Raw genomic sequence first — 13321 nt, forward strand, 5'->3', positions numbered from 1 at the left:
ATATATGAAGAAGAGTATGTTTAGGAACTAATTCGTATATTCTAGACGTTATTTGACTAACCTGATCATCTTCCCCTTCCAGTCCAAATCAAAATTCCAAAAAGTGTATCTCGTATTATTACTCCAAACTATCTCTTAAAAATGAACGCCAAGTTACTTCATGCATATTAATACTCGTTTCTACATCAAGGGTAAAGTACCGGCGAAAAAGTATTGATAATATTTAGGGAGGGTTCGGCTCAACACACTGTTCAGTAACGGTTGATATGGAAGGAGTCAGATAGTTTTGTTTATTTATTTGTTTATTTGTATGAAGGGGAAATGAAGTAAACAGTATGCTTTCGGAAGTGTGTGTGTTTGAATGTATATATATATATATATATGTATATATATATATATATATATATATATATATATATATATATATGTGTGTGTGTGTGTATGTGTGTATACATATGTATATATATAAAATATACATATACATGTATATATACATATATATGTATATATATATATATACATACGTACATTCACAATCCTTTGTTTTCTCATCCGCCTTGTAAGTGGACCAGAGGAGTCCCCTGCAAGATTTTTCAACAAAAATCCCTGTAGGGTATTTCGTAGTATTTCAGGATAAAAGACTTATCCGGCTTTCTGTCGCAATCGACATTTAGAGTTGGGTGGAGAGAGTTTCACAAATTTCTTTTTGATTCATTATTATAATTTTTCTTCGTTTTATTTTCATTTAACTGTTATTATTGGTGACGAAAGGTAAAGCAGATGAGACACTTAGGAGGTGAAAGAGAAAATAAACAAAGTTTATTGAAGAAGAACTGAAGACTGAGAGAAAGGAAGTCTACAAGAACAATCTAATTAACATAACGACGAATATCTTAAATTTCTAGGGAAGAATTTCTAATATCAAGTATACTTTTTTAAAGGTCTCTTCATGACAGTACTGTTGTGGCTTAGCTTGTATTTAGAAGAATTGCCATTCTATTTAAGATATATCATCTATTCTTAGGAGTATACCCCATTTGTTACAGAACAAAAACACTGACAGAGAGATTTTGTGATATCATTTTGACTGAATACTTCAGGCCTGTGGCGAAGGTGTTGCAAAGATTTTAACGTCCTCATTCCTGACAGTTTTTTTTTTTTTTTTGTCGTCGATCATTTTTCGAATTTCCGGTGTTCGAGTTAACCGGGATTGGCCTTTTGTTGATATCCCCTGGTTGTAATGGAATCCCGAAGAGTTCCACAGATCGGTGGAAGATTCTCGAAAGGGTGAAAGATCCGAAAGAATTCCATCGATTCGTTTTGATTTTGGGAAGTCCCTCATTGCATTTTTTCTCTCACACGCATACATACAGACACGCATACACACACATATATGTATATATACATATATATACATATATATATTATACATCTCTCTCTCTCTCTTTCTCTCTCCCTCTCTCTCATATATGTAAAGATAGAGAGAGAGAGAGAGAGTGAGAGAGATGGCTAATGATAGCTTCACGAGCAATAATTATAGCCACGTCTTTCTATACTCTGATGACTGACTTGATAAGTCAGTCAGATTCCCTCTTGCATTTTTCAAGTAACACCCTCGATAACTATACCTTCGGTTCTCTGTTGCCTAATTAATATTTGTATGTTTACGCCTTTCATTCTCCATAATATAAATGAGTTTAATACACAGTATAAGTGATCCTTAATCGGTACAGAACAAGAGTTGGTCGTTTTCTGTTTTTTTTTCTTTCTTCTCTTCCTTCCTGAACTGAATATAGATATTGAATATATAATTTAGGTCAAAGGCCAGGTACTGGGACCTATGAAGTCAATCAGCTTGAAAGGTGTAACAGGAGGAAAACCTCAAAGCGGTTGCACCATGAATCAATTGTTAGGAGAGGGTGGAAAGTAAGATGGAAGAAAGAAAATAGGAAAGGAGGTACAGCAAAAGAAACGAAAGGGGTTGCGGCTAGGGGCCGAAGGCACGCTTCAAAGAACCTTAAGTCATGCCTACAGTGCACCGCACGAGGTGCACTGACGGCATTACCCTTCTTACGGGGCTTTCCTGAAGTAGATTCCCTTGTTTTGTTCACAGAACCGACCTCCCAGATACATCGGTTTTTCAAGTTCATCAGAGAAAGTTGAGATTTGACCTCTTGATGATGCATTTAGAGGCTGCTTGCCTCAGTCGATCTCTTCTGCTGATAAATAATGCAACTTGTTTTTCATCTGTGGGGACGGTCTCAATTTAACTTTAAGCTTTAAGTGGCTTAATCGTAAATCAAAATAAGTTCAGAATTGTTAAAAATCATTTCAAAGGAGTAGTAGTTATATCTAGCACCACTAAAACACCATTCCTATTAAACGCATCCAGGAAATAATGCAACTTGTTCTTCATTTGCGGGACCGGTCTCAATTTAGCTTTAATTTTTAAGTGGCTTAATCGTAAATCAAGACAAGTTCTAAAATAAAAATGTAAAATAAGGTGTTTTTGTCTCGTTATTTCAAAAACTGCCCTACTACAAAACAATTTATCAGAAGCTCTATCCTTTCTGAGATGAGAGTCCGCCAATTTCTAGAGTGACAACAAAGGGATAAATAACGTTTCTTTCTCAGTAAACTTTTCTTTTTGCCTTAATGAACTTGCAGGAACAGGAATATATATTTTTTGCAGAGCCTAATGCAGTAGAATGAATGGATTCTTCGCACCTTTTGTTCTTCTGTTATTGCATCGGACACAGTAATCACTTGTTAATTTGTCTTTTTGTTTATAAAATCTGGTAATATGAAATCAACGTAACGGATGATTGATATGTCCAAAACACATAGAAGACATAAAAGAGAGAACCTACGCACAGCAGAAAAAGTTTTAGACTTTATTAAAGTATGAATAATAAAAAACAACTGAAAACATGCCTGACGTGACCTCAGCTTGATAAAGAATTCTTCCATATCTGATGCAAAAAAAAAAAAATAGGAAGCAGACGATTCTGACATCCACAAGATCCCGGCACAATTTTACGTGATTTTAAAATTATTTGTTTGATGACAAGTAAAGGTCACACGCTGGATCCCTCAGGTGAGAGTAAGTCCTTTACTCTTTTTTTTAATCACTCACTGGGTACACTTATTCTTCGTACAGGAGGAGAGATATATTTCCTTATAATTTTTTTTATTATATACTGTATACATATAGTGTATATATATATATATATATATATATATATATATACATGTATGTATTTATGTATGTGTGTGTGTATGGTTAAGTTTCAGTTTTGAATAAGTGGTCCATAAAAGCATAGGTACAAAACAGATCTGAACTAAAATAAATTGTGAAAGAAATTTTTTCATTTATCAGAATCAGAATTAGAAATAAATGACCAATTATTAGCAGTTCTCCATCCGATATACAACAACTGGTCCCTCACTCAAAAACCTCACTCAGCAACCACTGCACCAACCTCCCCCACGCCCCCCCCCCAAAAAAATAAAGAAAAAAACAACCGTACTAATAGTACTTTATTATCCTCCTCACTTATATCATCATTTAATGCCGTATATACTCTCTCCTCCTCCCGCAATTTGTTCACCACACGTCCGCAATGACAAGAGAGAGAAGTGAAGAAAAAACCTATAATGACTTATAATGACTTTCTTCATTTTTACCACCGTTTTCCTACTCCCCTCCTTCTCCATGGAATCCAGAATGAAAAAGAATAAGACGCGCCACGAGGAACTGATTATCTCCCGTCTCAATCTTTTCCTAGAAAGCAAATTGAATTGCTAGATGCGGTACTTTGTGAGGAAATGCGAATAAATTTTATCTACTCCGTTCCCTTCTATTTTCATCCGTTACTCTTTGTGATGTCCCATGACAGGTAAAGAAGGTAATGGAACAGATGACGCGAGAGGAATGGTTACGTAATTCCTTTAGATCCTCGGCCATTTCTGCACCCACTTTTTAACCTTTTACTCTGCCTCCGTTACCATCTCCTTCCTCTCCTTCATATTTCTGTCTAACCATTCACCGTCGTGAGTACTGAATGGATGGTAGTGCCCCAGTGCTTGGCTTTATAGCCAATATTTTATAGATCATGGTATAGCAACATTAGGCAACTCTTCCTTTACCTCTGAGGCCATTGAAAGCTCATTCCAATAAGGAATAAACCATTCATCTGTTCTACACACTTTTTATTAAATATCTATGAATGATATCTTCCCATTTACAGTATACAAGCTATCACATTCAGAATGACCATTTTCTTACGACAACGAATAGACAAGAGTTCAAATATGAGACGAATAATCATCCTTGTATCTCAGACCTTTCGATGGATTTATAAACATTTAACCCAGCTACAAGCCCTGGCGTCGAAGATTACAAGGATAGCCACCTGTTGAGCTCGTTAATGGAGAATTACGTTTCAATTATGAGGTGTCATTAAGCTCACTCCTGGCTCTTGTCGACTTTGTGTGAGGGTATTGGCCCTTTTGTGAGGACATGGATGGTCCCAGTTGATTATCGGTACGACCAGTTGTAATTGCTATGGAGGAAATTTCCGTTCATTTCTGTGGACTACTAAATGAAATGAATGACATCAGGGAATAATAATAATAATAATAATAATAATAATAATAATAATAATAATAATAATAATAATAATAATAATCAGTTCACAGTGCAGTTTCTGTATCAGAGTTTTAATTGCTCCATTGCTTTTACTGTCTTGGATATAAAAAATACTCAAGGAAAGAAATAGTGCTGAATGAACTTATTACAACAATATATATATATATATATATATATATATATATATATATATATATGTGTGTGTGTGTGTGTGTGTGTGTGTGTGTGTGTGTGTGTGTTCTTCTATGGACACAGGTTTCTTTTTGTCCCAGTAAACATTTTCCATTGTGTATACAATGACTTTTCACTTCGTACATTTATTTCCACAAAAAAATGAATATCTGGCGATTCTAAAGTCTTTTGTATAACGACGTTATTCACTGTGGCAGGTTTTGTTGTGTTCAGTGTCATTCATTAAAACATCCTTTTCTGGGTTCTATATCTGTTTTTTTTTTTATTTCTTTGACCGAGTCACTTTAAAACAGATAGTAATTTGTTTTTTTTTTTCTTCCCTGTTCTTCGTTTTTATTTTAGTACTGAATTCTGGCTGTCCAAATCAAGGCAACTAAACGCACACAAAAAATATAACAATAGCTTCATAATTAAAAACAGAAATCAAGAACATGTTCCAATGACCAGTTTACAGTCAACTTGTTAGTGTGATCCTCAGTCGAGAGAAGCCGCAAACCTCCACCAAGGCTAAGTCTCCCATTCCCCTAACAGGTCCCTACTCTCCAAAAGTTAAATCCCTATCTCAGCCAAACTCTAATAATCTGCTGCCACTTGTAATGCCAACCTCTGGCAAAATTTTTGTAAAAACCCACAGGTGATTTTTTACTTCGCGTTATTTGCGTAACAGACAAACAGACAATTATAAAAATTAATTTTAAAAAGTAATAATCCTATCGGCGATAATAAAGGCTCATAATATTGCCCTCTGCTCAGGTATTGCATAATCATTGATTGGAAATTTATCTGCCATTCTTCTCAATGTAAATGAATTGACTATAAATTGCTCAGTCAGCATTAATTAAATCTCAAGTTACAGAGAGAGAGAGAGAGAGAGAGAGAGAGAGAGAGAGAGAGAGAGAGAGTAAGTGAAAGAGAGATAGAGAAAGAGTGGCTGTGTGTGTGTGTGAGAGAGAGAGAGAGAGAGAGACCTTGGCTGTCAAAGAACCATAGAAGTCCCATAAAACATTAACATACCATTTCGTAACGATTACCCTACTTTAACATTATAAATAACTAAAGAAGATAAATCTTATAATTTATAAGGATTCCCGTTGCCTGAATAAATGAGACCACTTCTGAGAAATACTTTTGAAATCCGAGGAAAATGAACCCCGAAGGTTTAAATCTGAAATACAAATTCATCCTTTCGACTCCGAAATCGCAGCCAAACATCTCGTGATAATTTTATGAAGAAAGTCGTCAAAAATGCAAAAAGGCTGCGAAATCCCATGAAACTCACCAAAAGAGAAAAGATTCCTCTCAGTCTTCGAGGAGAGGAGGTTTGCAAAATAGACTTGGTAACGGAGAAATGGACGATGCAAATTTTTATCCAAAGAACGTTATATATTCCTCCGAAATCCTTCGATTATATCTTAACTCCATTTTTGAAATCTCTAGGGAGTTTGACGTATTTAAAAGGAATGCCTACCTTTCGAGACGGGGAAAGTAAACAGCTCTGATGAAGAGGAATAACATAAGTAACATAATAAAAAGGTAGTAATTCTAAAACAAAAACAAAAAAATCGTGCAAGGAAAACTATATTCCCTGATGTTAAATCAAATAATCGTGAACTAAAGAATAATTTTAACACGTCTGAGATCCCTTCGCCTTCAACGATATTGTTTACTCAACAAAGACACGCGATGGTTTTAGAATTATCGCTTGAGAGATGTTGATCTTTTCCTGTCAAAAGAAACGACGTCACTTTACAAAGGCTCAGACGTACTGGCAAGTGTGTGAGTCTTTGTGACTGAGATTTTGTGCTCGAGAGAGAGAGAGAGAGAGAGAGAGAGAGAGAGAGAGAGAGAAGATTTAGCGACTCAACTGACAGGGTTTTCAAAAGCATACAAAGCCTTACTTTTTCATTAGAAACATTTTGTAACATGCTAAGACACTAAGCGGATCTAAAACTTTAATGCCAGCATCTGATATACTAAGAAAAGTGTTCCCACGTTTTTCCACGTTTATTACCCCGGCAGTAAATCAGGAGAAAGTGCAAGGTTTTCCCAGCAGGCAATTAAGCGCCTCCGGCAAACTGCGACTGTTTGTCACGCTAGCGAGAGCGAGACCCGATCTATTTTGCAATATCCTACAATTGAGGCTTGACCTAATTCATTTCTGATGAAAGCATTCGTTACAATAACTAACACATTGCTGCAACGAGTTAAACCTCTTCGGATTACCTGTTAATCCTTCGCTTCCATTCAAATATATTTTTTTCCAATAAAGGTCTGAAGAGATGATACAACGGCCCGAACGATATTAAGCCCTATTTAATGAACGAAAGGCAATTAGGAAGAACTTCAGGACCCTGGCAATAAGGTTACTCTTCGGAACAAAGGCTCAGGTCATGATTGATTTCCGTTTAACTAATTGTCTCTCGTATCGAGTTTCCGTGACGTCACGAATGTTCTACATTTTTTCAATTTTCTTTTTTTCCTTGCGTTTTATTTTTAACTAATGCAAGAACGAGCAGGTTTCCTCTCTCCCACTTCTCGAGCTACTGTAGCTAGAAGCTCACGACGACATACGGAGTTATGAATAATTATATAGTTATAGCTACACATATTAACATCAAGTTCTGTTCCTACTTTTCAATTTGCTATTTTGTGTCATGGTCTTATTCTTCAACTAATTCAAGACTAGGTAGATTTCCCTCTCCCATTTCTCAAACTATTCAGAAGCTCACTTTGACCTACAGAATCATAGATAATTATATAGTTATAACTATAAATATTAATACTAAGTTCACAATATCTGGAGGTAGGGAGCTCGCTCGTCAGATGAATAAAGACGCATTTGACCAAGTGGAATACCTTGTCTTTCTTGTTAGAGAGAGAGAGAGAGAGAGAGAGAGAGAGAGAGAACCTCCACCCTCATGGTAAATACAATGGATAGCAGTTACAGTAATGCCTTTTGGAAATACGCATGGAAAAACAGAGAAGACTCAGAGAATAATATGAAATAAACGCTCTGGAATGGATGTAAATAGTGCATGAAGCCTTGCCAAAGCAACGGAAGCAGAAGGATAACAAAATAAGTAACGAATTGTGCTTTACCCTTCAAGATACGGACGATCTTCATTTGACAGGACGTGACAGATGCAGCTTAATATTTCGTTCAGTGTAAAACTATTAACATGAGAAATGTCCCCCTTATCGGTGCTGTTTCTCTGTTTCTCATTTCTTGAGGATCTAACGTCAGTCAAAGGATAATCTGTATTTCACCTTTACATATATATATATATATATATATATATATATATATATATATATATATATATATATATATATATATATATATATACAGTATATATATATATATATATATATATATATATATATATATAGTATATATATATATATATATATATATATATATATATATATATATATATACATACTATATATATATGTATGTGTGTGTGTGTGTATAATATATATAATAAAGTCTGTATTTCTTCAAATCCTTTAATCGAAGAAAGTTTATTTCAATTTATATTCCACTTCCTTTCATGCGTGTGTTCAGTGTTTTCATCATAATCTTTTTATTCTATCGAAACGCCATTATCAATCAACCTTCCGATAAAAATGACTCCAAGATTTTTCCACTTCTAACACCTCATTTATTCAGACTTGATTCAGTCCACTGCTGAGCGATTTCCTGGCTAATTCTGTTATCAGTTAAACACAATAGTCTCGAATCCGGTATGCAAAGTCCTCAGATGTATGCTAGTATTGCACCAGACCCGGTTTTTTTGTCATGCCCCTAGGTTAGGTTAGGTTAGGTTGGGTTAGACTGAGTTATTTCAGTGCCTCCAGGGTAGTTTGGGTGTGGGAAACGTAATGAGATTATTTCCAAGAAAATTCTATGGTTAGTTTTTAAGATATGGCGTACCGCTTTTTTCAGGGAAAGGTCCCGATACTCGGTTACATCTCAGGAAATGCTTCCGGTACTCTTACAATGAAATCATTTCCATCCGAGGAAAAAATTATCACTATCTTGTGTATCACTTTCCAGAATCTCACTGAAAATCACTCTCACATTCAGGGACTGACCAGTCTGAAGCACTTAAGAATTAGCTAGACCGCCGTTTTAGCTCATTCCTAAATAACTTTCCAGTTTTAGCAAAAAAGGAAAATACCTTCACGCGCTAATCCAATTAAGGTTATCGCTTGGAACTCACATCACAAAAATAAATCCTATTACTCCTTGCCCACTTATTGCTACGTGATGTTATTGCATGGTGGCAATTAATATTCTGCATGCAATATTATCTGACGCGAGATCGTTGTTTTAATTCTCTCCAGATATTATGAGATATCGCGATGGCAGGGAATTGCCAAACTAGCATAACATTAATCCTGACTGGAGACTTGGTCTGACTCGACAATGTCACCTTTTCACAGAAAGGTGTAATGTTTAGTTTGTTCAGGTTTTTACGTTCCAAACTTTGGTTAAGGTTGCATTGTACGGCTGAATGTTTTGCACAAGGTACATTGTAATCATCATATAGCAGAGAAACTTTGTTCAGATGAAACAAACTTAGTATAGCATCGGAAGACCAACAAGAATAGAAACAACGCCACCAGGATTAATTCAAACAACAACAATAATGATACTGACATCAGCGACTTTAGTCGTTGTTTCAACAGCGATAGCAACGGAAATAAACCAATAAAGATATTGACAACAAAGCCAGCTTTCTTTGAAAGATATTGACAACAAAGCTAACTTTTCTTGAAAGATATTGACAACAAAGCTAACTTTTCTTGAAAGATATTGACAACAAAGCTAACTTTTCTTGAAAGATATTGACAACAAAGCCAAGGTGTTCGCTAAATATACTGACAACAAAGCTATATTTTCTCTAAAGATCCTGATAACAAAGCCAGCTTACTCAAAAGAGCTCACAACAAAGCCAGCATTCTCGAAAGAGCTAACATCAAAGCCAGGTTTTCTCAAAAGCAGATTCACCAAAACAGAAATATATACCATTAAGTCCCATCATGAAAATGTACTGGAATTATGATATTTTCATCTAATGCGGCGTCAGTCCTATTTAAATTAATGGATTACGGAATCTTAGCAGGCTATGGAAATGAAATCCTTTGTCCAAACAAGTGTAACAGGTCTCCGTCTTTGTATGAATCACATCTTATTTCTAAGTTTACCCTTTCGTAAGACTCGTCTATTCAGTTCACCTTTGATCATAAATGAGAACCGAAGGATTTAGAGAGAGAGAGAGAGAGAGAGAGAGAGCAGTAGGAATTCATAGGAATTCATCTGGTCCATACATTTCTGTAGAGTTAAATTTGTTTGTTTAGAATCCATGTGATCTTTCAGTCACTATTTGATGCTCACTAGGGTATTTTCTTCTTGAGAGAGAGAGAGAGAGAGAGAGAGAGAGAGAGAGAGAGAGAGAGAGAGAGAGAGAGCAGTTGGAATTCATCTGGTCCATATATTTCTGTACATGTTAAATTTGTTTATTTAGAAGCCATGGCATCTTAAGTCACTCTTTGATGCTCACTAGGGCATTTTCTTTTCTTCTTGATTAATTTAGAGAGAGAGAGAGAGAGAGAGAGAGAGAGAGAGAGAGAGAGAGAGAGAGAGAGAGAGAGAGAGGCCAGGCATTATTTCGTCTGGAAGGACATATTGAGGCTGACAGGCAAAAGAATTGTGTGGCCCAAAATGAACTCCGATTTTCCAGGGGACCGTCAAGGCAGGATAGATTCACTGGTACAAGGAGTGTTGGATGTGCTTTTATTCGTGATCTAGTTCTTCAACTTATTTCCATCTTAACAACTTGTAAAATTATCTGTAGGAATACACAAGTACACACACACACACACACACACACACACACACACACACACATATATATATATATATATATATATATATATATATATATATATATATATATATATATATATATATATATAATAAGTATATATATATATATATATATATATATATATATATATATAAACATGTACATGTGTGAGTGTGAGTGTGTGTGTGTCAGTGAATGTGTGTGTGGAAGAGACAACGGACGGACATCTGTATATAAATCTGCCATTGAACTGGCAGACGCAGGGGGAAATCTCCATAATCTCCCCATATCCAAACAAAGCATTAAGCGAATCAGGACATGTCGTAAAGTCTGAACGCTCTTTTCTCGCTCATTGTTTATTCGGAATCCTCTATCATTTTTATGTCCTTTTTTGGGGGGGGCCTTTTTTTGGGAATGGTCAACTTCTGGGTGGGTTTTTTTTTTAAATCGGTCGCTTTTCGAGTGTTTTATTCGTAGACGGTGTAAGTTATATATAAAAATGTTGACTATGATGTTTTTATATATTTTTTATACACGATTGTGGAATAGTTACTGGCGTTTCATAAAATGTGGTGTTAATAAACATAGACATACACACACATATATAAATTTCTGACTCACTAGCCATAAAAGAAATTGGAACTTATTTCTATCACACACACACATAATATATACACACACACACACACACACACACACACACACACACACACATATATATATATATATATATATATATATATATATATATATATATATGTATATATATACATGTATATATGTGTATGTATATATTTATATATATATATATATATATATATATATATATATATATATATATATATATATATATATATATATATATATGTATATATATATATATATATATATATATATATATATATATATATATATATATATATATATATATATATATATATATATATATATATATATATATATATATATAGTCTCAGTAATAGGGCGGCTGCTTGGAAATCTTAGCTTGATATGTTGTATAAACTTAGTTCAGTACGTACTGTATTATGATAAATAGAACTTACAATGTTTATGATTTCAAATTTTTTCATCATGACATGGTTTTTCTCCAGAGTTACTTTACTGTAAACTCTTATCCCATATTTGTATTTTGCAAAATTCTAAAAAATTTCTTAAATGAGAAGTATTGTCCCAGGCCGCTGCACAAAAGTACTACTACTGCTAGTCAAGATGGAAAGTACATTAAACAACCTTACCTTGGTCATAGTATCTATATGGTCCGAAAAGAGTTACAAGAAATACTTAAGCAGAGCTTTCCTCAAATTAGATTCCAATTTGGTTTTACTAACCCTTTCATTATCAGATCACTATCGAAGGAGACGCCTACTCTTCCTGTGGACTTTAAATTCATGTGTCGTTGACTTGTTTACTTGTTCGTACGGTAGTCTGCGATACGTGGGATCCAATTCTCGCTGGCTCAGACAATGGCTTTTCGAACGCAGATGTCCTTCTGTTAGAAATAGGTTTCCTCTTTCAAAGCCGCCCTTTTCAGCCATAAGGGAACACACTTTGGCACAAGACCACCCTCTCACTGACCTGGATTTTAAAGTACTGTCTTTTTTGTTCAAAGAGACTGGACCTTCTAATTTCAGAGTCACTGGTCATTAGGAGGATGAAACCGGAACTGAACAACAACTCGTCCGGTATTCAGCTATCAATTGTGTGTCTTCTTTGTAGGTACGCAAAACATCGTTAGAGATTCAGTTTGTGTGTGGTAGCTTGTTGACATTTTACCTTTTTATGTTAGCGTTTTTTATTTTCGTATTTTTATGATTCATTTTTAGTTAGTACTTGCTGTTCTTTTTAGTTTTTGTTAGCTTTGTACCTAATGTTTTTAATAAGACAATTCGTTTCATTGTAATTTCAGTTATTTTCACCTCTGACAATTTTTCACCCTGGTGGTGAGGTATATACTTCGAAAGCTTGCGGAATAAAGAATGTCCTATCTGGCTTTGGCATTATTATTTATCACAAGCTATACATACATACATACATACATACATACATACATACATACATACATACATACATACATACATACATACATACATACATAAGTATATATAAGTATAAATATTCATATATATGTATTTATATATAACGCTCTAAGGAAACTCAAATACGACTTCTGAATAGGCAATTTTACAGGATCCATGGCTCAGCCCAGAGTTTGTCACTCATAATGATACATCAGCGAGTGGCACTGGAGATGAGCCACTGACATCCAATCAATTAGATTAAATAAGACAGACAGGCTGATTTGTAATTGAAAAACTAAGTCTGAGGACACTAAGGCACTGAGAGTTGATTTACTACTAGGCTAATATGGTTAGAAATAAGGCAAAATCTCCCAACTCCCCGAAGTGAGGTCTGAAATTATACCTGTAGAAAAGAGACAGCAGCCGGTGACCAGTAGGACAGCAGAACCAAGAAAGAGATTTGCTTTATTCATTTAATCTAAAAATATGTACATGTATAAAACCAGGAGAGCTGGCGGTATACCCACCTGTTTTTTCGAATCATGTTTATTACATTTACTCTT

This window comes from Macrobrachium rosenbergii, chromosome 54 (genome assembly GCF_040412425.1).
Source record: "Macrobrachium rosenbergii isolate ZJJX-2024 chromosome 54, ASM4041242v1, whole genome shotgun sequence".
In the NCBI taxonomy this organism is placed as follows: Eukaryota; Metazoa; Arthropoda; class Malacostraca; order Decapoda; family Palaemonidae; genus Macrobrachium; species Macrobrachium rosenbergii.